Source organism: Pituophis catenifer, unplaced genomic scaffold (genome assembly GCF_029215685.1).
Source record: "Pituophis catenifer annectens isolate HBS135680 unplaced genomic scaffold, rPitCat1.0.hap2 SCAF_1, whole genome shotgun sequence".
Taxonomy (NCBI): Eukaryota; Metazoa; Chordata; class Lepidosauria; order Squamata; family Colubridae; genus Pituophis; species Pituophis catenifer.
The window spans coordinates 46175777-46200110 of NW_027256881.1; the positions used below are offsets into that span (position 1 = coordinate 46175777).

The 24334-nt window shown below is 36.5% G+C and overlaps 1 long non-coding RNA gene across 1 annotated transcript in view; it reads right to left on the bottom strand.

Moving 5' to 3' along the window:
- The window catches only part of LOC139320456 (uncharacterized), a 28620-nt gene extending 14964 nt beyond the window's left edge, over positions 1 to 13656 (bottom strand). The window contains exon 1 of the long non-coding RNA XR_011600692.1: positions 13519 to 13656. This is a non-coding gene — a long non-coding RNA (uncharacterized lncRNA). The remainder of the gene's footprint in view (positions 1 to 13518) is intronic.
- Positions 13657 to 24334: the final 10678 nt, after the last annotated feature.

Here is a 24334-nt window from a genome sequence, read left to right on the forward strand (position 1 = left end):
GGGAAGGAAGAGTAAATTGAGAGAGCCAACAACAGCAGTGGAATGAACAGCTGACGAATAATTGCCTCTTTGATAAACCCAGACTAGGAGAGGACTTGAGATTGCCCACAAGTATGCCATCCAGTTGTTTCTTATGAGGAATACAAGAACATTTTGATTGGGAGCCCCAAGAGTTTGTTATAAGATGGTCGGCTATATAAAAGATAAATAATATAAAATATAAAATATAAATATAATAATAAAATAAAGACAAAAGTTTCTGATTGGTTTAGAGCTCTAGTATATGAGGGAATAATCATCTTGCTCAAACTGTGACCAGCACCTTTGAAAGGACACTGGATTTGCATACGTCTTTTCTAATGTCTTTTGAAAATTGTTCGTTAACTCCTTTTTGGCTATTAGGAACCTCTGGATCAACAGCTTTTACAGCACCAAATTAGTTTCCTTCAATCCTTATTAAAAGGTAAGGTAAATTTAAGGGCTTAACTTTTTTTTTTTTTTTGAATAAACAGCAAAAGGGTGATTAAAACTTTAATTTTTGAAAATTATAAATGAATTAAGGTCCCAGATAAATTTGAAATAAGATTTTGGAAATAATTATAAAGAATCCTTTCAATGGGAAAATGAATTGTTTTTAATTCTTTAAAAATGTAGTAAGATAAGAATTTAAACATTGGACACAAGAGGGAACTTGAAGGAGAATTAAAGGAGAACACTCAAATTCAACTTACAAAATGAATGAAGCGAAATGTTTCAATATGCTGGACATATTGAAGGATATTTTGAACAATGGCCTTAGTAGTTAATTTTAAGAGTGTCTGCCTCTATAGATAGAGTGTGTTTAAAAAATGTTATGGAAGAGGAACTACATTTACCTGACAAGATTGAGATTTTGAAAGTGGATTTTAAAATGACAGACTAAAAGAATGACATAGAAAAAGATGTCACATTGGACATACCCTCTCTCAAAACCTAGTGTTGTGTTAATAATTAAAAGGGATACACAAATAACAAACCAAGAGAATGATGTGAATAATTTTTCTATATCAGATTTAGATTTAGACAGGAGGCTTGTTAAAGCTTTGGGAGAAAAGACAAGGAAAAAATGAAAATAAATGACGTTCTAGGATATTATTTGGAAGGGCTAAAGATCAAAATTGTTAAAAAGAAAAGGAAGGAATATGAAGTTGATTTATTTGATCAAGGTTAAAATAGAGATGTTATTAACTCTGGTAACTTAATGGACTTTGATGACATCAGAACTGAAATAATGAGGTTTTATGGATTTATTTATAAATAAGAGATGAGATATGGGAAGAGACCATTTGTTGTATTTTAACAGAAGGTGATATGTTACTAAAATTGTTTATATTTGTGGTGGGGGGGAACACATTTCTTTACATATTTCTTGTTTTTATTATATTTTATATTTTATTTATTTTATTTTTTTCCTACTCCGTTTTTTCTTTTTTGCAGTTTCTATTTTTCTTTTTAACCTTTTAAAGCTGGCATTAGTTTCTATTGGTTTAATTTTTATATGTATGTATATAAAATAAATGTTTTTGTAAATGTGATACCATTACTGAAAAATGTCATTTTTTCTCTAGGCAGTCCATAGCAAAGTACTTTGTAAGATGATCTTAGGATATGCATTGTAGTAATAATAATACATAAATTATGGCATATAAAACAGATTATTAAGTTAAATGAAATTATTATTTATATACCACCTGACTGCCAGCAGCTCTGGGTAGTTATTAAGAGACCTTTTCAAATTACCCAACCCAAACCATTCCGAGTTTGAAAATGAAATAACCACAGGCAGTGCTTTTTACCTATCTATTGCCAAAAAGCAAAATTTCTGTCTCCTACAGAATTCCAAGTTCGTGATACTGTTTTGATGCTCTTCAGTATTTATTGTCATCACTTCACACTTGATGTCATGTAGCTAAATACTTCCTTGTAGAGATCTACAACAGAAAGGCATTGCAAAAGATTATCACTGAAACCTATGTTTTCATTTTCATCATTTATTAACACACCAGTAACTGGCATGCAAGTGGTGTGAGATAGAAGAACTGGTTTGGTTAGGAAGACAGAATGATGTGAAGCCAATTTTCACTTTCCACATCTCTATCTCCCAGACTAAATATATTTATCAAGCAAGATTTCCCTTGTAGCAATGAGCACAATGAAATGCAGCATGTTATGCCTGATGTGACTTCTCTTCTTTCTATACCAAATTCTTGGAGGGTGTTAAATCCTGTTTATGGGCTGCTACTAGTGTATAAGTGAGTCCTGAAGAAGACAGGATCACATTACCAATCTACATTTGTGAAATATTTCCCTCTCTTATCTGAAACTTCAGACATTTTGCTGTTAGGTAGGAACAGCCCCACAAGGTCATTAGGAAATAGAGGTGTTTCATAAGTAATCATGCATACCTTGTACTTATTAGTGAAATATCCTTGGTCTAAATTTTACTTTTCATGTGATGCAAGCAGTGCACAGCATTCCAAGGAGAATGAGGTCAGCAACTTTTGCAGACATCACATCTTTTACCTTTGGGCATGGGACCGATGTATGCAATACCCTTTAAGAAAGTGTATGTATATGCATAATTTTGTGACTAAATTGCTTGTGCAAGTTTCCTTCAATGGTAGTGTAAAAAAAAAAGCCAAAACCACCCCAAAACAAAAACCCAACTGCAGAATACCTTCAGTTTTTGAATCCTGTCCTGTGCGGCAGACTGATACCACATAAAAAGCAGATTTCCCTAATGCCCAATGACTTCCAGTTAGAATCACCATCCCCAGTTGAGAATACTCGGATTTGTTCTCTCTGCACCTAATGCGCAAATCAGAACGCCAGCATCAGGAAACTTTTCTCTAAATTTTCAGTGGGCAAATTGCAGTTGACCAAGGGTCTGAGAAGCCCCCAAAGAATCAGAGTCAGAACTGAAGAAGCTTCTTGGATGAGAAGCGAAACGTCTTCAAGGAAAAGTGAAGTCCAGCTGTCTTTGAAAAAAAGCACCATTAGGGACAACCTTGGTCTGGAAAACTGAGAATCTAGAATAGAATAGAATAGAATAGAATGGAATGGAATGGAATGGAATGGAATGGAATAGCAGAATTGGAAGGGACCTCTAATCCAACCCCCTGCTTAGGTAGAAAACCCTACACCACTTCAGACAAATGGTTATCCAACATCTTCTTAAAAACTTCCAGTGTTGGAGCATTCACAACTTCTGGAGGCAAGTCGTTCCACTGATTAATTGTTCTAATTGTCAGGAAATTTCTCCTTAGTTCTAAATTGCTTCTTTCCTTGATTAATTTCCACCCATTGCTTCTTGTCCTACCCTCAGGTGCTTTGGAGAATAGCTTGACTCCTTCTTCTTTGTGGCAGCCCCTGAGATATTGGAACACTGCTATCATGTCTCCCCTAGTCCTTCTTTTCATTAACTCTCCATAGACACAGCCCCAAAGAATCACACCCTGCATTTTCCCCAACCCTTGCACTCTGCTGTGCTGCTCTCTCTGCCTTATTACCCCGCCTCTTGGCTTCTGCCCATGCATCTCATTTCTCTTTCCCAATGCTGCTTTGCATAGAAGAGCACTGGTTCGTTCTCTCCTGCTATTTGACTGCTTTTTAAATCTTTGTTAGTATTTGTACTGATTCCCACACTAAAGGGTTCACCTTTCATCTTACTTACTTTTTGTTTGTTTGCTGTCTTTTTAAAAAATGTTTTAATCTTGCCTTTATTATATTTATAAATAACTCAAAGCAGCCAATACACGCAATACTCCTTCCACTTCCTATTTTCCCCACAACAACCCTGTGAGGTGAGTTGGGTTAAAAGAGAGTGTCTGGCGCAATCACCCAGTCAGCTTTTTTTGCCTAAGGCAGGACTAGAACTCATGGTTCCTGGTTTCTAGGCTAGTGCCTTATTCACTAGACCAAACTGGCCCTCACCTGATTCTTATTTTCTTAGTGCTGAGAACCAGCCAGATAAAATCATCAGCTAAGTTTTCTGAACAATTTCATTCCCATCACAACCATTCTTGTCCCATCAAACAAGATGGCATTTGAGTGAACGATCACCCTTTCAATCAGGAAAGAACCATAACTAGAACTGCACCCGCAGCCTCTTTGCTGGCGCGAACGGCCTGCCACCACAGCCTCTTTGCCAGCAGGAGGCCCACCCCATTTGGGCCTGGAAAGCCTCCTGCACAACCTGGAAGCCAAAACAGGGTGCAGTGGGGCCTCGCACGGCACCCCTGAGCCCTGTTTTGGCTTACAGGTTGGTGCAGAAGGCCTTCCAGGCCCATAATGGGGTGCAAGGGGCACACATGTGAACCCCCCAAATGCAATGTGAGCGCACCCATGCATGCGCCCAGGCGCATGTGTGTCACCCACATGCGCACCACGCATGTGCGGCATAGACCCGAAGACCATCTGACTGGTGGGAGGCATGTGTACATGCGTGGTGGAGCTGGGCTGGGGCGATGGCTGGCATACCTGCAGAGAGGGCTCTGCGTGCCACCTGTGGCATGCGTACCATAGGTTCGCCATCACGGTTCTAGAACAGTACATGGAAGAGCATGTGGCTCAGATAGTCTTCCCCATTTTCTCTAATCAATCTACGGACAAAATTATTCTAGGGGAAAATTTGGGGAAAACACCTCCTGCAGCAATTACCAATAACTCCTTGGATAGCTTCTTCATAGTTTGCAAATCACAGTTCTAAGGAATTTGCTTCATATTTATTTAGCTTACATCTTTACAAAGAGACAAAGCAGAGAAACAGACAAAAATATTCATGTGTGTTTTTAGCATAAATAAAATGTGTTTGTAGCTAACTGTTTTTAGTAAGTCCTTATAAATGATCCAATTTGGATGTTCTTCTTTATTATAGCTTTGATTGCTAATCACAGTATTAAAAGGAAGCAACACAGAAATAATTAAGTGCCAGTTTTGGACAAATGCTGAGTCATTGCTCTTTTTCACTATGTCACATAGAGTTCTTTGTGTTTCCCTAAGTACAAAAAGCAGGAACTTGAGTAGTCAACAGTCATGCTCAAGAGGCAGGCAATTAGATGATCTAAGCATCTCTCTTATCATATGGGTCACATGGATTTGTGGTCATGATTTGAGGGAAAGTTCTAAGTGTAGAAAACATTGTTTCTACCATCATTATGAGATGGGTACAAACATGAAAGCGTTTTGAAATATTTTTTTAAAAGTTGGTTGGAAACAGAGTAATGATGGCAAAAATGAGTAATTGTGGGATTTTGTCAGTTTAGCTAAGCAACACAATTAATACAATATTAAATTCATTTCAATTTTAAGACATAGTCTTTGTGATAGTCGTATAACTATTACAAGAGGAAATTTCACAAAAATAAAGCTTGCTGCTTTGCTCCCTTCCTGCTGCCATCAGTACCCCCTAAAAGTCTCTATAGACTGATCCAAAGTGTTTTCTCCCACCTCAGTTGCATCTTCCCCAAAGAAGCCATGTATTTACTTATTTATTTATGAAATTTATTTGCCTATCTTGTATTCTGGGCAATTTACAGCATGTACTATCCAAAAGGTCATTGAGCACCTGGCTAGTGGCTCTACATGGTTGGAAGCCAGTGCAAGACACAAGCTTTCAGTTTAAAGTGTTATATTATCTCAATCTGTTCGATATATACATGTAATGTATGGCTGCTTTTGAAGAGCATCCAGAAATTTCTGTTGATGCAAAATGAAGTGGAGCGAGCAGTTATGTTCAGCACACAATGCATCTCTGCTCCATAGGCTACTTCCAGATTCAGTCCAAGGTGCTAATAAATAATCTATATTGGGGCAGGGCTATTTGAAGGAGTCTCTCTCCAGGTACTATCTACCCGGAAAGAGGATAGGCAAAGAGGTCTGGCAGAAAGAGTATGTTACAGATCCCGATCATTAAGAAATGTCATCTGATAAGATCCAGGCTCTAAAGGTCTTTTCTGTCACAGCACCCACCTGAACATCACCCCCCCCCCAAAAAATCTTGGATCGGACACAGCTGTTTGCCTTTTGAAAGGCTCTAAAGACACAGTAATGTCAATGGGCCTGCAGATCTGGTTTTATTTATTTATTTATTTATTTTTCAATTTATATACCGCCCTTCTCCCTAAGGACTCAGGGCGGTGCACAGCCAGAATTAAGAACATAAACACTCTGAGGGAGTGCACAGGTCGATGGGAGGTCGTCAGTAGCAGCAGGCGATCTCGAAGATAGCTAGGCCCTATGCCATGGAGCGCTTTAAAGGTGATAACCAACACCTTGAAGCGCACCCGGAAGGCCACCAGGAGCCAGTGCAGCTCGCGCAGGAGCGGTGTTACATGGGAGCGCCATGCTGCTCCCGTCACTACCCGCGCTGCTGCATTCTGGACCAGCTGGTTATGGTTTGGAACCTGTTAGATCATTATACTGATTGAACCATGACTTGTATATGCCTGCTTTTTATGTTGTTTTTGGTTTTAATTAGGTTTTTCATTTGGTTTTAGGGGTTATTGTATTTGTACTGTTTATTGTATTGTACCTTGTTTATTGGTTGTGTTTTTTAGATGTTTTTAAATGTGTGAGCTGCCCTAGTCATATATTTGAGATGGGCAAATATACAAATCAAATGAATAAACAAATGATTAAACAAACCAGGATTTGATATGTAGTATGACCAAAGTGAACATCTCAACTGAAACTTAGGTTCCCAATCAAGATGATAACTACCTTAAATCTGGCCTTCAGGTTAAGTTCTCATGAATGAAAAAGGCCACATCTCAGTCAATATATTTCAACTACTTTATTGATAATATTACTTTGGTAATATTACTTTGTTTTAATTGCCACTTTTCACCATATAATTACTCCTCCTTCTTAAAAGGCTATATTCTCTTTCAGCTAGTGCAAACTCCATTCTGTATTCTCAAAATGATAGGGTTCCTTCTTACTATTATCCTTTTCTTACTGACAGGTTTGAGAAGGAAGGAAACAGACCTTTCCAATCTAAGCTCTAGCAAAGCTAGTAGTCAAGCAAAAAATCTTGTCAATCTTGCAAGTGCGTATGCCAATCACTGTTGAAATTTATAATAGGATTAAGAAGTCTATTGACTCTCTGTGCATATACCTATAATTCTGAAAAAAGAGAAAGAAAAAGGTTTTCTTTGTTTAGAGTATACATTGGTACATTTTTTCAAATGTAAAAAGCCTACCCACTCACAAAATATGCAGGAATCTGGAATGCATTTATCACATCAGCTTTCTTTACTGCCATTATTATAAAAACCTATAACAAGTTTAAAAACAGCTAACTTTCTTCTGCAGTACATGGGAACAAGTAGTAAGTGAAATTTGTTACATATCACTGACCAACTTCGAGTGCTTTTAGCTTCTTTCACTGAAGAATTCTAGAGAAAGTGACTCACTTATGGACTAGTGTCAAATTCAGATTGTGATATTACTGTACATTCTTCTCCATAAAGTCTACAGGGTGTTCCTGCTTTGAGCTTCACCTCCAGCAGGCTGGAGATTTTGCAACCTTGATGGAAGTAATTTTAGCTTAAACTCACTACTACAGGGTTCTGAAAAATTGTTAAGGCATCTAATCCATAATTCATTTAATGTTACAATTTGGCTGTGTTCTCTCTCTTGCCCTCATATATGACATCAATCTGTATTTCATAATAAAGATAAATGCCTGAAAATGAGGAAAAATAATGACATTATCCAACCTTTGGCTGCCTCCCCAAGTTCCAGTTATCTTCTACTGTTATGCCTAATATAACATACTCAGCCCCAAAGTCTGATATGTTATAGTTGCTGGGATCTGATCATTTGTGGCCCCACAAGACATGCAGAGTGACTCTCTTAGTGTCTCACATTATTCTTTCTAATATTACACTACCAGCTTGCTTTCAGCAATGATTCTCAGGCTGAAGAGCATCTTTTGCTACCTGTGGAGTTAAGGTGGTCTCTACTCTCAGATTGTCTGGAGTGGAAAAGAACTCATTTGCAAATTCTAAATCAATATTCCAGTTTAACTCCTGATAGCTGAACATGTAGAAATCCACCCACCAGATTTTGGAAATTAAGAAATGAGTAGGTCACGTGAAAAGACCCAGAGACTGCTTTTGCTCAGTTCTGGTTTTTGCTACCAAATTGAGAAATAAAACTAAATTTAGAAGAATCACGGGTACTCCATCTGTTTATTCTATTTATATAACCAGGAACAGGAAGAGGACAATTATATTAACAGGAACTTGTTGTCCAGTCTTAGAAATGTGGAAAAAAATGCTTGTTCCATGGTGATATAAAAAATAGTGGTTATAGTCACACAACATGCTAAGCTATGATTTGATTAATGATGACTTATTGATTTAAAGTATTGATTTATTTAAGCAATTTATAGAGCTACCCATGTCAGAGAAGTGACTCTAAACAGTGTACAAAGATTAAAACATCCCAGAAATTAAAACAATGATTGAATGAATACAAATTGCTAAGATAGCACAATATTCCAAACTATAAAACAGTGGATTACAAGCTACACCTGCTAGGATTCAGACAACATCCTAAGACAAAATCCAAAACAACTATGTTGTGGTGTGTGTATATTGAATGAAATTGTCAGTCTACAAACTTCAGATACATCTATTCACATGTACACATGGCAAAGGAATTAACTCAAAGAACTAGTGAACTGTTAATATGAAAAATTGAGAGGATTAGAGGTTTTGAATGTGAGACAGAGCATTTTGGTTATTTCAAGAATGAATTTGGGGGTGGGTGGGAAATGGACAGGAAAGAAAAGGCAAAACAAACTAGAGTGATAGTAGAATGACTGCAGAAGAAGAAAATATCCTGCATATAGACCATTTAAAATTTGAGAGGGATAAATAGTAAATGGGCATCAATAAAGATAATGTGAAAGCTACAACAATTATATTAATGGTTTGAACTTTTGAAAAGGATGAGAAAGGATGTTTTGTATAGTAGCAAAATCAAGAACCAGATTAAAAAATGAGAATGAGATAAAGTATAATGTGTATACAAAGAGAAAGGTAAGTTAGACAGAAAGCTGAAGGAATAGTTAACTAGAAGAGGCAAAGAAAATGCAGTGATTTTGATGGAAATTAAAGAAATGTTTTGTAAGTGGGCAAAGAGGGTAAAACCAGGCGTTTCCATCACAGTGAATGGAATTAAAAATAAAAATAATGGAATTAATTGGGACAATTATAAAGTAAGAGATCTACAATGATACCTTAAGTTGAGTTGAATTTAAACAAATAAATTTAAGTTATATAAGAAATTGCTACTATGAATGTTAAAAATAGTCAGGCTGCAGATGTAGAAAATGGTTAGAGAAATGTTAAAATATGGATGGTATTGCTTACTGAGTAGTATGTGACTTTTTTAATGTGTGTTGGGACTACATCTATGCTTGATGGTTGGAAGCACATCATAATTATTTCCCCATAAAAAGAAACACAGTCAAAGTGAGTGGTGGGGATGTAATTTATAAAAAATACCTACAAAATATTTGGCAAAATTCTAATCAAAAAAATATGAGAAACGACAATAAGCAACATTTAAGAAATTCACTGTAGTTTCTTCTCAGGCAAAGAATGTGCCTCAAAAAGGTTTTTACTCTTTAGAAAGTCACACAGATATGTATGATTGCAAGAAAGGAAAGTTTATTAAATTATTTAATAATTTAAACATATGATAAAGTAAGTAGACTTGAATTCTGGAATGTTTTCCATGAATATGCAGTTGATGATTGTTTCTACTCTACTTAATTATACTGAAGTGAGAGTTTGATATGTCAGGGAAATCTAAAAATAAATTCAACACATTTAAGAAATGCATGCAGTAAAACAAAAATAATAAGATCTAGAATGAATGGATGCTGAATATAAATTAAATACAAAAATGAGTGATCAGTATGAAAGAAAACTGACTAGTCATATAGACACAACAAATGAGAATCAAGTTGCAAAACACATATGCAAAGGAAGATTGAATAAACTGATACAAAGGTAAGACTAAGACAATGATGGTTGATGAAGTTAATGAACATGAACTTTAAAAGACAGAAGGGAAAAGTTTTAAAAACCAAAAGTTAATGTTTTAACAGCTATGTGGACATGTGAAAACAAAATAATTTGAAAAAACAGAACAGTATGACAAAGCAATTTAAATGACAACAGCATAAAGTAATTTTCCTTATGTACTTGTGTAAGGCTTTCACAGCTGGTGTCAAGCAAGCAGTGATGAGTTTTCATTCTAAATATCCATGGTCTAGTTTTCTAGTGTTCTGATGTTTCACTGACAATTGTAGCATCTTCAGAGGCAGAGTGAGCTACATTGTAGTGTATTTCTTGGCCCTTCTATTTGAACTTGGCAAGCTGCTCTCTGACTGGACCATATCACAGGAGCCCAAGAAAACTGATTCTAGGTCAGGCAAATATTGTAAAATTGGGCACAACTCAACTAACAATTGCATCACTTAGCAACAGTAATTCCAGTCTCAATTGTGTGATCATAAGTCAAAGACTACCTGCAACTAAGACATACTGTATTGAAAACCAACAAACATGAGTCATTATTTATATAAAAGTTCCATCATCCTCCCAGAAGTGAAGCATCATCAAAACTCCTACTGACTGTTCCAGAGTAATCTAGGACACTGCAAGATTATCAGATGACTTCAGACACCTTGTTAATGCTCTATAAACTAATGCTAGTAAGATCAGGTGAGTAATAAATCTAACAGCAATAAATACACTGTGCACGCAAGGCAAACCACTTCTAATAGGAAAATGTTTCTCCCCTATATTGAGAAAGTTATAGATCATATTGGAAAATTATTAGAGAAATACCTATATAAAGCAGACATAACCTAAAAGCATTCTACAAGCCAACCAATCATCATTAGCACATCATCTGATCACTCAAGGATGGCAGATCATTAGGGGTTTACCATCCCTTGTAGTTGTGTAGAAGTGTATATTGGAACCACAAGTCTATTGTGGTATAGAGTATATTTGGCTTAAAGAATATGAAAGGCATTGCTATAATCAATGTCAAAGAACATATTTGACCCACCATCTAATTCAAAGACACACAAGTATTGGCCACCCTGTCAAGCTACCATATACCACTACACAGACATACTATCGAGATCCATAAACATTCCAATAACTTCAACAAGAAGGAGGAGAATTTGGAAATCAATAAAACATGGGTCCTAGCCTTATGCCACAACAAGACTTAACAGCCTTAGCTAATCACAACAAAAAGAATGAGTAGTAGTTTGACTCAAAAACTGGCTAAGGAGGAACAGATTTTATTGGATTTCTCCAAAATTGATCAATTGTCATAAGTCTGGATTGATTGATTGCAGGCCACCAAGTTATTGTCAATTCTTAGCACCAGCACAGATAGATTTTCTTCATGCCAATCTGTCCCTCCTTTGGTCCTTCAGCTCTTCCAACAGTGCACTCATTGCTATTGCAACTGCATGTATCCATCTTCCTACTGATCACCCTCTGTTCTTTCCTTCCCAGCATTAGAGCTTTTACAGAGAGCTAGGGCTTTGCATAATGGGTTTAAAGTAGGATAAGTAGAGTCTGGTCATTTGTGTCCAGTAAGACTTCTACACTGATTCGTTTGGTGATCCATTTGTTTGGGGTTTTGCCAATCCATTGTATTCTCAGAAATCTCCACACCAAAATTCAAAAGTTATTTGTGTATATACTCTATCATTCATATACCAATCGGCAGCCACATTCAAGGAGAGGCAAATCAGGAACCAATTCTTTTGGAAGTTCTTCAAAATAGAACAATCAGAAATCTATATAGATGAGAAATCAGCTTTCTTGGAATTCCGTCATATAGGCCAAACAGAGCATCTTGCCAGTTATAAATACAAGAACTCAGTCCATTACCAGTGAAGTACACTGCAAAGTAGTTCACTCTGCCCCTGAAGATGCCACCAAGAGATCCAAAAACATAGCTATTCAGTCTGAAAGTTCATAATTGATTAATTTTCTTTTCTTCTTATTCTAAGCTGTTATTATTTTTGAGCTGGCATTTATTACTCCTTTTCATAATACAAACATAAGCTTTCCCTTTGAACAAATCAGATGATCAGATGATGCTTGTGACTGTACTATCTCCAGTTAAAATATCAATTCATACTAAAATCTATTCATAAAATTAAAGGTTGCAATTTACAACCACCCCCTTGAAAAAAAAAATGCAGTAGCCACTGCATTTTAGATAGGTTAAAAGAAATCATAATATACTGGTAACCTCACACTAAAGTAAACAGAAGCTTCATTTCACAAGGCTTCTAGAAATTTAAATAGTTTGCTAGATTGCCAGGTAATTCCATTGCACCATGATCCTTCATAGTAGCTTCATTACTTCAGAACTGTTACAAAAATAAAATTGCAGCACTCAAGGATTACTACACCCAGAACTGTAAAAGACCTTTGAGTACCTGCTCCTCTCTTAACCACTCCATTTATGATCAACAGGGCAAAAACCCTCAACTTACAACAACTGAGCCCAAAATTTCTGTTGTTAAGTGAGACATTTGTTGAGTTTTGCCCCATTTTACGACCTTTCTTGCCACAACTGTTAAGTGAATCACTGCAGTTGATAAATTAGTAATCCGGTTGTTCAATGAATCTGGCTTCCCCATTGACTTTGCTTGTCAAAAGATTGCAAAAGGTGATCGCATGCTCGTGGGACACAGCAATGGTCATAAATATGAACTAGTTGCCAAGCATCTGAATTTTGATCGCAAGACTGTGGAAAGGTCGTAAATGTGAAAAATGGTCCTAACTCACTTTTTTCAGTGCCATTGTAACTTTGAGTGGTGACTAAATGAATTGTGGTAAATCGGACTACCTGTACTCAAACATTAATTGTATACGAATAAATTTACACTGAAAAGGAAACAACTATAAGCCTCTGCTTGGATCCTTGGGTAGGATATATATCATGGGATCCTAGAAACAGAGTTTCTCAAACTTGGCAACTTTAAGATGAGCGGACTTCTTAGAATCCTCCATTCAGTTCTGGGGAGTTGGTAAGTTTGAGAAACATGACTTCGGCTACCCTTAGACAGGGGTCCCCAAACTTGGCAGCTTTAAGACTTGTGGACTTCAACTCCCAGAATTCTCCAGCCAGCTCTGCTGGAAAACGGTACAGCTGCCGTTAAATCACCTCCGCCTCAACCATGTCGTTTTTCAGAGCACCAAAAAATCCGGACGATCTCTTCTTATACGTCTAGAGACTCCGCCGATTCGGGGATCCATTTGCTGCCGCCTAACGGTCATCCGGGTTCTCACACCGCACGTTTGATGGCTCCAGGTTCAAAAAGACATCCCAAAAGATTGGGGGGGGGGCGGAGGAGCGGGGGGGGTGCAGCCAAGCCAATCGTGGGGCGAGGCCGAAACCCGGTCACCGCCCACCTACCGTTTGCCTGACGTCATTCTTCAGCCTTTTCGGAGGCTATAAATAGGCAGAGATAATGCGCCTTCCTTTGGAGTGGGGCTTCCGCGGCCGCTGATGAGTCACTCCTCAAGAAGGAGAAACAGGCCGTAGCCCCGCCCCTTCTGAGTCACCACTCTGCAGCGATCTGCTCGCTGTGAACCGAAGATGGAAAAAGCCGATAAGGGCAGGGAGGGAGGTGTGTGACTTTCCCCGCTGCCTGCATTGAAGCTGCCCGGCCCCGACCGACCTTCTCGAATGCTCTTGTTCCACGACGTTATTCATGGTTTCACGTCGGTAGCCCACTCGCTATAATCAAGGCTGGAAAGGGACGATACCCATCGGCTTCCCGGTTTGCCAGTGACGTGTCTTGTGGGGCCGGAGGAAGCCTGGGAAGTTGATTGGAGTAGGCGAAGCCTTAAAGAGGCAGCAGATGAGACCCCCCCCCCCAGTGGAAAAAGACACGGCTGTGGAAAAGTCTTAATAGATGGTGGCTGCAAAGTTTTTTAATTTTTTCAATAAACGGTAGTTAAGCAAAAATCTCCAAAAACGTGTCACAAACCCTGCCATACCCTAATCATTTACCCAAATGTTTGTATTCTTTGCAGTAGGAAAACAAAAACCAAAATCATTGTTACTCCCATTGATCAGTTATTGGTGAAAGTATACAGGGCTTCTGTTCTAGAGTTAGTCCCTTAGTCCTTCATTATCTACACTTCTGAATGGTCTGGCCATGAAAAAAAGTCTAAACCTGTTTACTTATACAAGCAAGTCCTGTTTCTTTCAGGCGGATTCTAGATAGTGTAGGAAGTTAGCACCAGCCCCTTTCCTAGAAGAATGAAATATTTTAGGAAATATTAAAAAGGCAGAATATTATGTTTCCCTGGATGAGAAATGGAGAAACATGTTTTAAAGACAAAGCAGCTCCCACCTTATTGCCCCCCCCTTTGTCAATGGACCATCATCTGCAACACAATAGGACCCATCTAGCAACAGAAACTAACACAATAGGACCCATCTAGCAACAGAAACTCACCACATGGCACCTGGGAAGATTACATCAGCCAGCAAGGCTAGCTAAGATCCCCACCCCCTGGGAGTCTTGACAACCAATCAGGTTACTCTTTCTGAGCCCCAGGAAGTTCAAAGCCAGAGAGAGCATAAAACCCAGGGACTCGCTGCATCTCGCCCTTTTTCTGTTCAGGAACTCAAACCTTGTGATCCTGTCCACCATTAAACCATCTTTCCAAGCAGTCTCCATGTTTCCAGTGTCTTTTTTCCCCACTTGGAACTGAACCCAGAAGGATAATTCTTCTAACAATAGTAAGCATAGGATTGTAGTTTGAAAGGTAAACTAGTTCTCCCAAATCTGGGGAAAAGTGTTGGAAGATGTATTGGAATACAACTGTTCATCACTATATTTTGAATTGGTGAGAGAGGCCAATGTTTTTCAATCCTGGCAACTTTCAGGTAAGTGCGCTTCAACTTCAGAATGCCCGAGCCAGAAATGTTAGTAGTTGAAGTCCACATATCTTAAAGTTGCCAAGGTTGAAGAACACCGATATAGGCAGATTTGGAATTTTGAAGGTAATGAAGCAATATAACATTGCTGCCATCTTTGCACATACACAGAGTTATCCTGCTGGGCTGTTCCGAGTAGAAATTTTTTTTATAACAGTAACTGTGGAAACTCAAGAAGACATCTCAGTGGCTCACTGGTTTATATTTGCCAGACTTTGTGTTTATCTTCCTCTAACTTAAAGTCCATAACTGTAATTATATTCCTTTAATGTAAATTTGTTGGGCTAGTATAGACATATTTCATTTATGCAGTCTGAATATGCATATTTTTTCTGAAATAATGTAATCAATGATATACCTAATTGGTCCTTATCTTTTCTGGCTGATTTAGACAACCAGGAAGTATGTTCAAGTAGATACAGAGATGGTAAACACACCTTTGGAAGGACAAAGGAATTACACTGGTGTTTGTCAATCTGAAGAAACAGCTGGGAAATTCTGGGAATTTAAGTTCACACATGTTGAAGTTGCTGAGATTGAGAAACACCTGAATTACACAATTGGATTTTTAAAATGCCATTGTGAACTATTTGTTGATGAAGCCTCTTGGACTGTTTTGTGTTTCCAATTTGTTATCTTTGGGCAAGATACTTGAACTTGCTATAGTTTAATTTTAGAGGTTTATGAATGAAATGAATTATCTAGCCCAGTTTAATCTGGTTTAAGGCAGGTTTTTGGATAAAATCTAGCAGATCATTTATACTGCCAATTAGATAGAATTCATATCTGTTGGTTTTGTTGAACTTCTCAGTTGTATTTGCTGTCCTCACAGGATTTTTGCTTGGTGGAAGAGAGCTTTGGTGACATGTTTAGTCCTATAATTCTTTACCTATAGTGACCCTCAGGGTTTGAGCCCATTTTCCACTTTTTTAATATTAATATTTTAATACCAAACAACAAACACTGTATTGACGAAACCGTTAAAGCCAATCTCTTTAACATGTTCTTCGGCTCAGTCTTTGTAAACAGCAACAACACATACACAATATTTCCCAGTCATATTACAGACAATTACAACGATTACGGTGATCTTACACATATTGATTTTACAGAAGACAATGTTGAAAAGACACTATGCAATCTAAAACCATCTCTATCTATTGGACCTGATGGACTATGTGCATACTTCTTAAAAAAGCTTTCCACTGCAATTGCAGAACCTCTAAGCATAATTTTTGAAAAAATCTTTCAGTACCAGCACCTTGCCCTACCAATGATCACAAGCCAAGGTCATCCCTATCTTCAAAAAGGGAGACCCTAGCTTAGTTGAAAATTACAGACCAATCTCTTTATGTTGCATCACTGCAAAGTCATAGAATCAATCATTAACCAATCTATTACCCTCCACCTAGAGAAAAACAACCGACTTTCTAACGATTTGGTTCCAGAAAAAAATTATCCTGTAATCTACAACTACTACATTGCAAAAATATATGGACTACACATCTCAATCAGGGCAAAGCAATAGGCACAGTTTACATAGACTTCTGTAAAGCTTTTGATTCAGTGGTACACAACAAATTACTTCTAAAACTAAAATCCTATGGCATTTCTGGACTCCTACATAAATGGATAGCTGCCTTCCTGTCAAACAGACAACAAGTGGTCAAAATAGGAAGCGCTCTATCAAATCCTGTACATGTTAATAGTGGTGTTCCCCAAGGCAGCATTTTAGGTCCAACACTCTTCATACTTTACATAAATGACCTTTGTGATCATATTAAAAGCAACTGTGTTCTCTTCGCTGATGATGTTAAACTATTCAATACCACCAACAATGCAACTACCCTTCAAAAAGACCTTGACTATGTGTCAGATTGGTCTAACAAGTGGCAACTTCAAATCTCAATCAACAAATGCTCTGTCTTGCACATTGGCAAAAAAAAAATCAAAACATAAAATACAAATTAAATGGACATGACCTTGTAGATGACCCTCACTCTCTCAATGACCTTGGAGTACTCATTTCTAAATATCTAAGTGCCAGAGCCCACTGTAACAACATTGCCAAAAAGGCATTAAGAGTTACGTAGCTTCTTCTCTGGTAATATTGTACTTCTTCTCTGGTAATATTGTACTACTAACTAGAGCATACAAAACATTTGCTAGACCAATTCTTGAATACAGCTCATCTGTCTGGAACCTGCACTGCATATTGGACATAAATACAATCGAGAATCCAGAGATATTTTATGAGAAGAGTCCTCCATTCCTCTACCTGCAATAAAATACCTTATGCCACCAGACTCCAAATTTTGGGTTTAGACAATTTAGAACTATGCCAACTTCAGTCAGACCTAAGCATAGTACATAAAATTATCTGCCACAATGTCCTACCTGTCAATGACTACTTCAGCTTCAACCACAACAATACATGAGCAAATAATAGATACAAACTCAAGGTAAACCTCTCCAAACTCGATTGCAAAAAATATGACTTCAGTAACAGAGTGGTCAATGCCTGGAATCCACTACCTGACTCTGTAGTTTCTTCCCCAAACCCCCAAAACTTTAACCTTAAACTGTCTACTGTTGACCTCACCCCATTCCTAAAATGTCTGTAAGGGGCGTGCATAAGTGCACCAGTGTACCTACTGTCCCTGTCCTAATATTTCTTTTTACTTACACTTTTCATGTATTCAAATTATGTTTATACTTTTACCTGTTAACTTATATATGCTTGACAAAATTAATAAAAAAATAAAAAATAAAAATCTGCATGAAACCATTAGAAAAAGTTATCAAGAGATTTGGGAATTTGTTATGCTATATGTTATACTATGAGGATGAAGATGTCAGAAAATAATAGGTCTTGTCACCAAGAAAGCTACTAATGTTCTGAAATAATATGTAGAGTCAATAATGTCCTGGAAGAAGAGTAACAAAGGTAATCTAGGATAAAGGAAGATGTAACTAGTAGAAAGCAGATGAATTCAAATACAAATGCAACCTGTTTTGGCTCAGAGAATAATTTCCTTGAAGAATGAGTTTTCAGATTGATATCTATTTGTTATTGCGAAGTCATGTCCGGCCCATCGCGACCCCATGGACAACGTTCCTCCAGGCCTTCCTGTCCTTTACCATTCTCTGGAGGCCACCATTGTTGAAGGCATTGAGAAATTTGGTACAATAAGAAAATAACTTTGAAATTATGAACCAAGGTTGTCTAGTTATTTGTAAATTCTGCAAGTATGTGGAAACTGAGGTTATAAGTAACTTTCCCTAGTTTAAATAGATACTAAATAGATATTAAATAGATACCTATTCTTGATGAGGTCAGACCTGACTTTAGTGACACAAAGCTTGTAATTAATCTGAACTACATTACCTGTATCATGATGCTCATAAAATCTTGTAAATTAATGAATGATGCAAGGGTCAGATAAAAATGCAGATAAGTATTACCAAACCTACGAGAACACACTACTTACACACTACACTAGATTTGTTTTCAGGCACAATTCAGTATAGTATTGAAGACTTTCAAATTTCTCAAAGATTGAAGTCCAAGATATTTTAGGATTACCTCTCTCCTGAATTAGCTTCCTAGCTCTAACTATGGTGGAGATCCAGATAATATGAATGAGAAAAAGGATTATCTTGTGATTGCATTATAACTGTGGAATCTTCTCAAGTTGATACTTTCTTTAATAGTGGTGGAGTGCAGGAGTTAGATTGTTATCGAAATTTTTTTCATGTAATTATGCTATTATCTTACTGCAATTAAATTGTATGTTACTGTGTTAACATAAGCCACCCTACATAGTGCATAATACAAGCAAGGTAGAAATTATATATTTATAATAAATAAAATAGTAGCCAGTGTTATTTTCTTATCCTATTTGCCTTTCATCTAGGCTCATGAAGAGTTCTGGAGAATGCAAATTTTGATTGGTCTGCCCTAATAGCAATCTTGGGACATTTCATTATTTTAAAGATGTTTTAAATTAAATTGTAATGCATTTTGAGGAAGTTGTCAAATTGAAGTGTTGCTTGTACACGCTGCAGAAACTGATGTATTTGAAAGAAAAAAATGCAGTTCAACTTTGATGAAATACATCACCTATAATAATACCCAAATTTCACTTTTTGTTCCAAATATGTAGTTGTCATATAGAGTCATGAGTAGTTTATAACTCATATCTCTACTATGGTTTGAAGTCAGATATGCCAGAGTTTTCTGTAATGAAAAAAAAAAAAACAAAGATCACTTGAGTCATTGCCTAAGGCTATCAAATATGGGTAGCAAAAAGCACAAACAAGGTGGCAGAGATGGTTGTTCAGATTTTTTGAGCTTTGTTCTGCCAGTCCTACTATTGCCACTCTTGATAGTGGTCTGACCATTAGGCTAATGGAATAGGGCTAGGAAGACACAGAATAGGCTTCAAAAAGTGTTGAAAAATGCTTAGTGAAGGAACTCTGTCAATGTCTACCAATCATGCAAAATTCAAGGAGAAAAGTTGTTTTCTTAAGCTTCATTCTGAATTATCAAGGACATTTAGTTGGTCTGTCAGAAAACAGATGAAAGGCCTAGGAAAGTGTTTTCTTCTTCCTGCTTATAATAGCTACCTCCTTTGAGCAAAGTTTAAAATTATTTAATAATAGGTGGCTGATAAATTGCCTCTCTTCATCAAATGAGATTATTAATTTTTGTGAAGTTCCCTTTTATATGCTAAATTGAGACCTGTCCTCTGCCTTTGCGTCAGTCACACCACATGACTGGCATGAATTACATAACAATTTGCACAATGATGTTATTATGCAAGTGATATCACTTCCCCAGCCCCATGTGGACATTTATATTGCAATGCTGTATATATTGTTTTATATCATTGTATATTAACATTTTCATAACTATATTAACAGTCCCTATCTTATATTCCTATTAGCATAATTTTTTTAGGAATGCATAGTTTATTTATGCCATTTTTATTCATCTTATTTTGAAAGAATTGTGACAAACATGTTTTTCTTCCTTCTCCACTTCATGTTTATCTCACTATGGTAGTATTATGAGACAGGTCAGGTTTAGTTGAGCATCATGACTGTCAAAAATTTGAACTTAGGTTTATTTTTCTAAACCGACGTTATTCAGTTTTTCACACACTCTCATACAGCTTACAAGTAGACCTTGACTTAACCACATTTGAGCCCAAATTTTCTGTTGCTAAATGAGACAGTTGTTAAGTGAATTTTGCCCCATTTTACAACATTTCTTGCTACAGTTGTTAAGTGAATCACTGCAGTAGTTAAGTTAGTGACACGGTTGTTAAGTGAATCTGACTCCCCCATTAACTTTGCTCACTCAAAGGCTACAAAACCTGGGACATTGCAACCATCATAAATATGAGTCAGTTGCCAAACATCCCAATTTTGATCACATGACCATGAGAATAAAGGTCATAAGTGTGAAAAATTGTCATAAGTCACTTTTTTTTAATGTCATTGTAATTTTGAATGGTCACTAAACATAAGGTTGTAGGTTGAGGACTACCAGTACTTTATAAGCAACTCTTTTCAACCAATTTTGTATCAACACATTACAATGTAATATTTTGTTTTTTAAATTACAGTAAATTTTTAAATGCTCTTTTGAAAAGTCTCTGTTCTTCAAAAAATAAACCATTTGAAGTAAATACCAAAAAGCAGAAAATGACTTAATAGAGCAGTAAAGGATCATAGAGAAATATTTATAACTCTAATGGCTTTTAAGCTACAGATCTTGCCTTTAGTAGGCTATCTTTGGAACAAGGGGCACCATTCTGAAATATAGCCCCTCACTCACCTTAAGGTCGAGATGATGCTATTGCTTCATATTTAGATCATGGCTAGTGAAGAATTATAGGGCGCCTGTTAGTCACCTATTATGTGACTTAGCATTTCCACTCAGTTTAGTAACAACAGTTGGTTCGTTGGGGGCTGTAGGGGCAAAGGAGATTGAGCTTATTAACAGAAGTCCCAGATCAGAAGGAGAAGGCAGCAAGAAAGATGAAAAGTCAGGATAACAGACATGAAGTTTTCAAAGAGATGGATGATGGCCTCACATTCTGAGTACAGCTGAATGGCTCACCTTTCCATTCTCTCAGGTACATGTAAACCCTGGTTATGCCTGTGGTATTTTACTCAGATAATTTTTGAGGATGCCTATAAAGAGACTCCCCCTTTTTTCAGAACTATTCAAACAAATGTAAATAATCATATTGCTGTAACAATGTTATCTATTTTCTTTCCTGAAAGTTTAGAGTATTCAGAAAATTTGCTGCAGCTATATTGACAGCAGCTTATTTGTAATGATAGTCACCAAAGAAATCTGTACTGTTCCTTTTTTTTTTGCAAGTGTAATATTCCTTTGCATCAGCCTACAAAATGTTTTTGCTTGAAATTGTGTTTCTGATGATAAGTTGAATTAAGAGCTCTATATTGCTTTATGTACAAGAGGGGTGAGAGGATACTGTTCAATATATGGCTAAGTATGTTGTAAAAAGCGAAACTCTTTAATTGTCCCTGATTTTAGTGAAAAAGTAAGGTGATTATTTACGTGAAACAAAACAGATTTAAAAATATAAATTTTAGCAGGAATCCTACCTTTTGCTAACGTTTTATAGGATACAATTGCTGTTCTTATTTAAACAGATAAACATGGTTACACTTCTAAACTTTCCTCATTCAAGAAACACCCCCCTCATAAAATTTGCATCAAATGTGTTTATAGGTGCAAAGAAAAGTGCAGCTCAGATATGAGACCACAATCCTGGAAGTTGTTTTGATCAATTGGAGTATTTTGTCTCTTCTCCACAACTAACCTTTGTAAAATCCCTCTAAATTTGCTAAAGCCCAATGAGGTCAATGAGCAAATTAAGGGGTAGGTATTAATTTTGTTATTTGTAACTGATCATGCTAAACTGGGATGTTTAGTATGGATGTTTTTGTTCTTCTTTTTTCCTTGGATTATATTGTCATTTTATTCTTTTACTTTGTTATATGCTCAGAGAATATTTGTTAGTAGTTGAATCAAAACTATTTAATAAAATAATAACAGTCCTGCTTCTGACTGGGATCCTGGCAGCAAATATTTGCATTTAGGGAAAATATGTATTATGTTCATTTGAGTAAATAATTTCTTAACCATGTCTTTAGCATGGGTAAACTGCTACATATATGTGAATCAAAATCACTGGGACCGATGTTTTGATGTACAAAAAAGTAAAAGAACAAGTTACTTATATCAGCATTCTTGTTGAAAAATATAGAATACATATTAATTGTAGAAATAGCCACCCATTAAACCCAAATTCTGAAAGAAATGCTTGAGTAGCCTGTAAAGCTCCTTAGCATGACAACATTAAGATTGTACAAGATAAACTGGCTCAAAATAAGATCTACGTATTAGTCCATCTTACTCAAAGTATAGAGTACTTTAAATAAAAAGGTGCTTTGCTTATCAAACAGGTCAGTTTTAAATGAATATATTTCCTTGTAAGAAATGGGGAAACTTCTTTAGAGAGAGGAATTTATTTAGCTACTGTGCATGCCACGAATTTCATTATAACTTGTAATAATTTACTCCAATTCTAGAACCGATATAATAGCTAAACAATGAACCGTCTGCAGTAAAAAAGTAACAACAATCACACCCCAATCCTGCTATCATAAAATGTCATAATATAACAATCAACAGTATACAATCAAGTTTCAAAACATAACAGTAAGACAACATTCATATACATGAAAATTAAGCAAGTAGAAAAAATAGTTGGATAGAGTATGTATGTAGATAGATATCTTTAGACATTTTTTAAAATTCGCTTTAAAACTACTACTGTTTTCTCATTTTTGAGCAATATTCAAGAGATCCTTTACTGTAGTGGTTGCTAGAGCTATAGATATTTTCTCATAGCCCATTGTTGTTTGTTACAAAACATAGTTTTACACAATTAGAAACCTAGAAAAAGAGAGGAAATACTTGGCCCACCACAAGATAAATACTTAAATTTGAATGCATTATATAATGTTTCTAATCCATAAATCCATTGTGCTAAGTGAGGCTTTATTCTGAGTCAATTTACAAAGGAAAGCACTGTACATGTGACACTTATTGCTGATATCGAGATAGTTAACTATTGTATTATTCAAACCAAAGTTAGACACATCTTCAGTGATTTCACTGGATTTAAACATACTTAATCCTACGTTAGCTTCTCCTTCTCCTTCTGCCTCCGTCCTTGTGCTTAAGAGTGCTCAAAAAGAAAAAAAAGTGTCCAAACTTTCCCTCCATATAGTTCTAACTTGTTTACTAGAAATAGCTGCCTGCTAGCTTGCCTGTGAAATAATAAACCAGTGACCCTGAATTGCATTAAAATCAACTTTCCTTCTAACCCAGGCTTGTAATTTAACGACTCTCACTACCCAGTAATTCTGTTGCTTACCTCTGATTGGCCCCATCCTTCTGTGGTGTAGAAGTATACACCACATTCAGAAACTGACCTAGAACTGAAGTCTGATACACAAGAGCTTTCTGTTTCTCAGTGACTCATTTGACATTAACATAATTATGTTATAGTAGTCAAAGTGATTTTCAAACTATGAGTAATGCAAAAATGAGAGAATGTGTATATAGGAGAGTGGGCATATCAGCTGGCTGAAGTAATCACCAGCTGCTGATAGCAGCTGAGGAATGGAAGTCCTGATGTAAAACTATCCATGTCTGAAACTTATATAAAGCCCTGAAACCTAGAGTGCAGGCAGTCCCCTAGGAATCAGGGAACATCCAAGGCCATTTTATTTTCTCCTAATGATAATGAGAACTTGTCTAGTCAAGAGTTCCTTTGTTTACTGATTTTTCTCTACTTTCTTTTTCCAAGATCTCAGAGTTAGTTACCGTTTCCAATTCTAACCAAACTGAGTTATAGTTTTTCTAAAACTTCAAATAATAAAATGAAATAAAGGAAAAGGAAAAAAAAACTTTTGTTACTCAGCACTGCTGATATTTTTCCTTAGAGTTTGTAAAATAAAAACTCACTTTGCCCTACCCAATTCCTTAAAACTCGGGATTTTCTGTCAAGCATAATATGTACTATATTAATAAAGTTAAAGAAAACACAGTTTATATAATAGTTCTTTGTTTTGATTCCTAACAACCTCAAAACCTCACACTCTTTACAATATGTCCTGGACCTGCATCCTAGAATTGTATCAATATCTATTCTGATATAATTAGAAA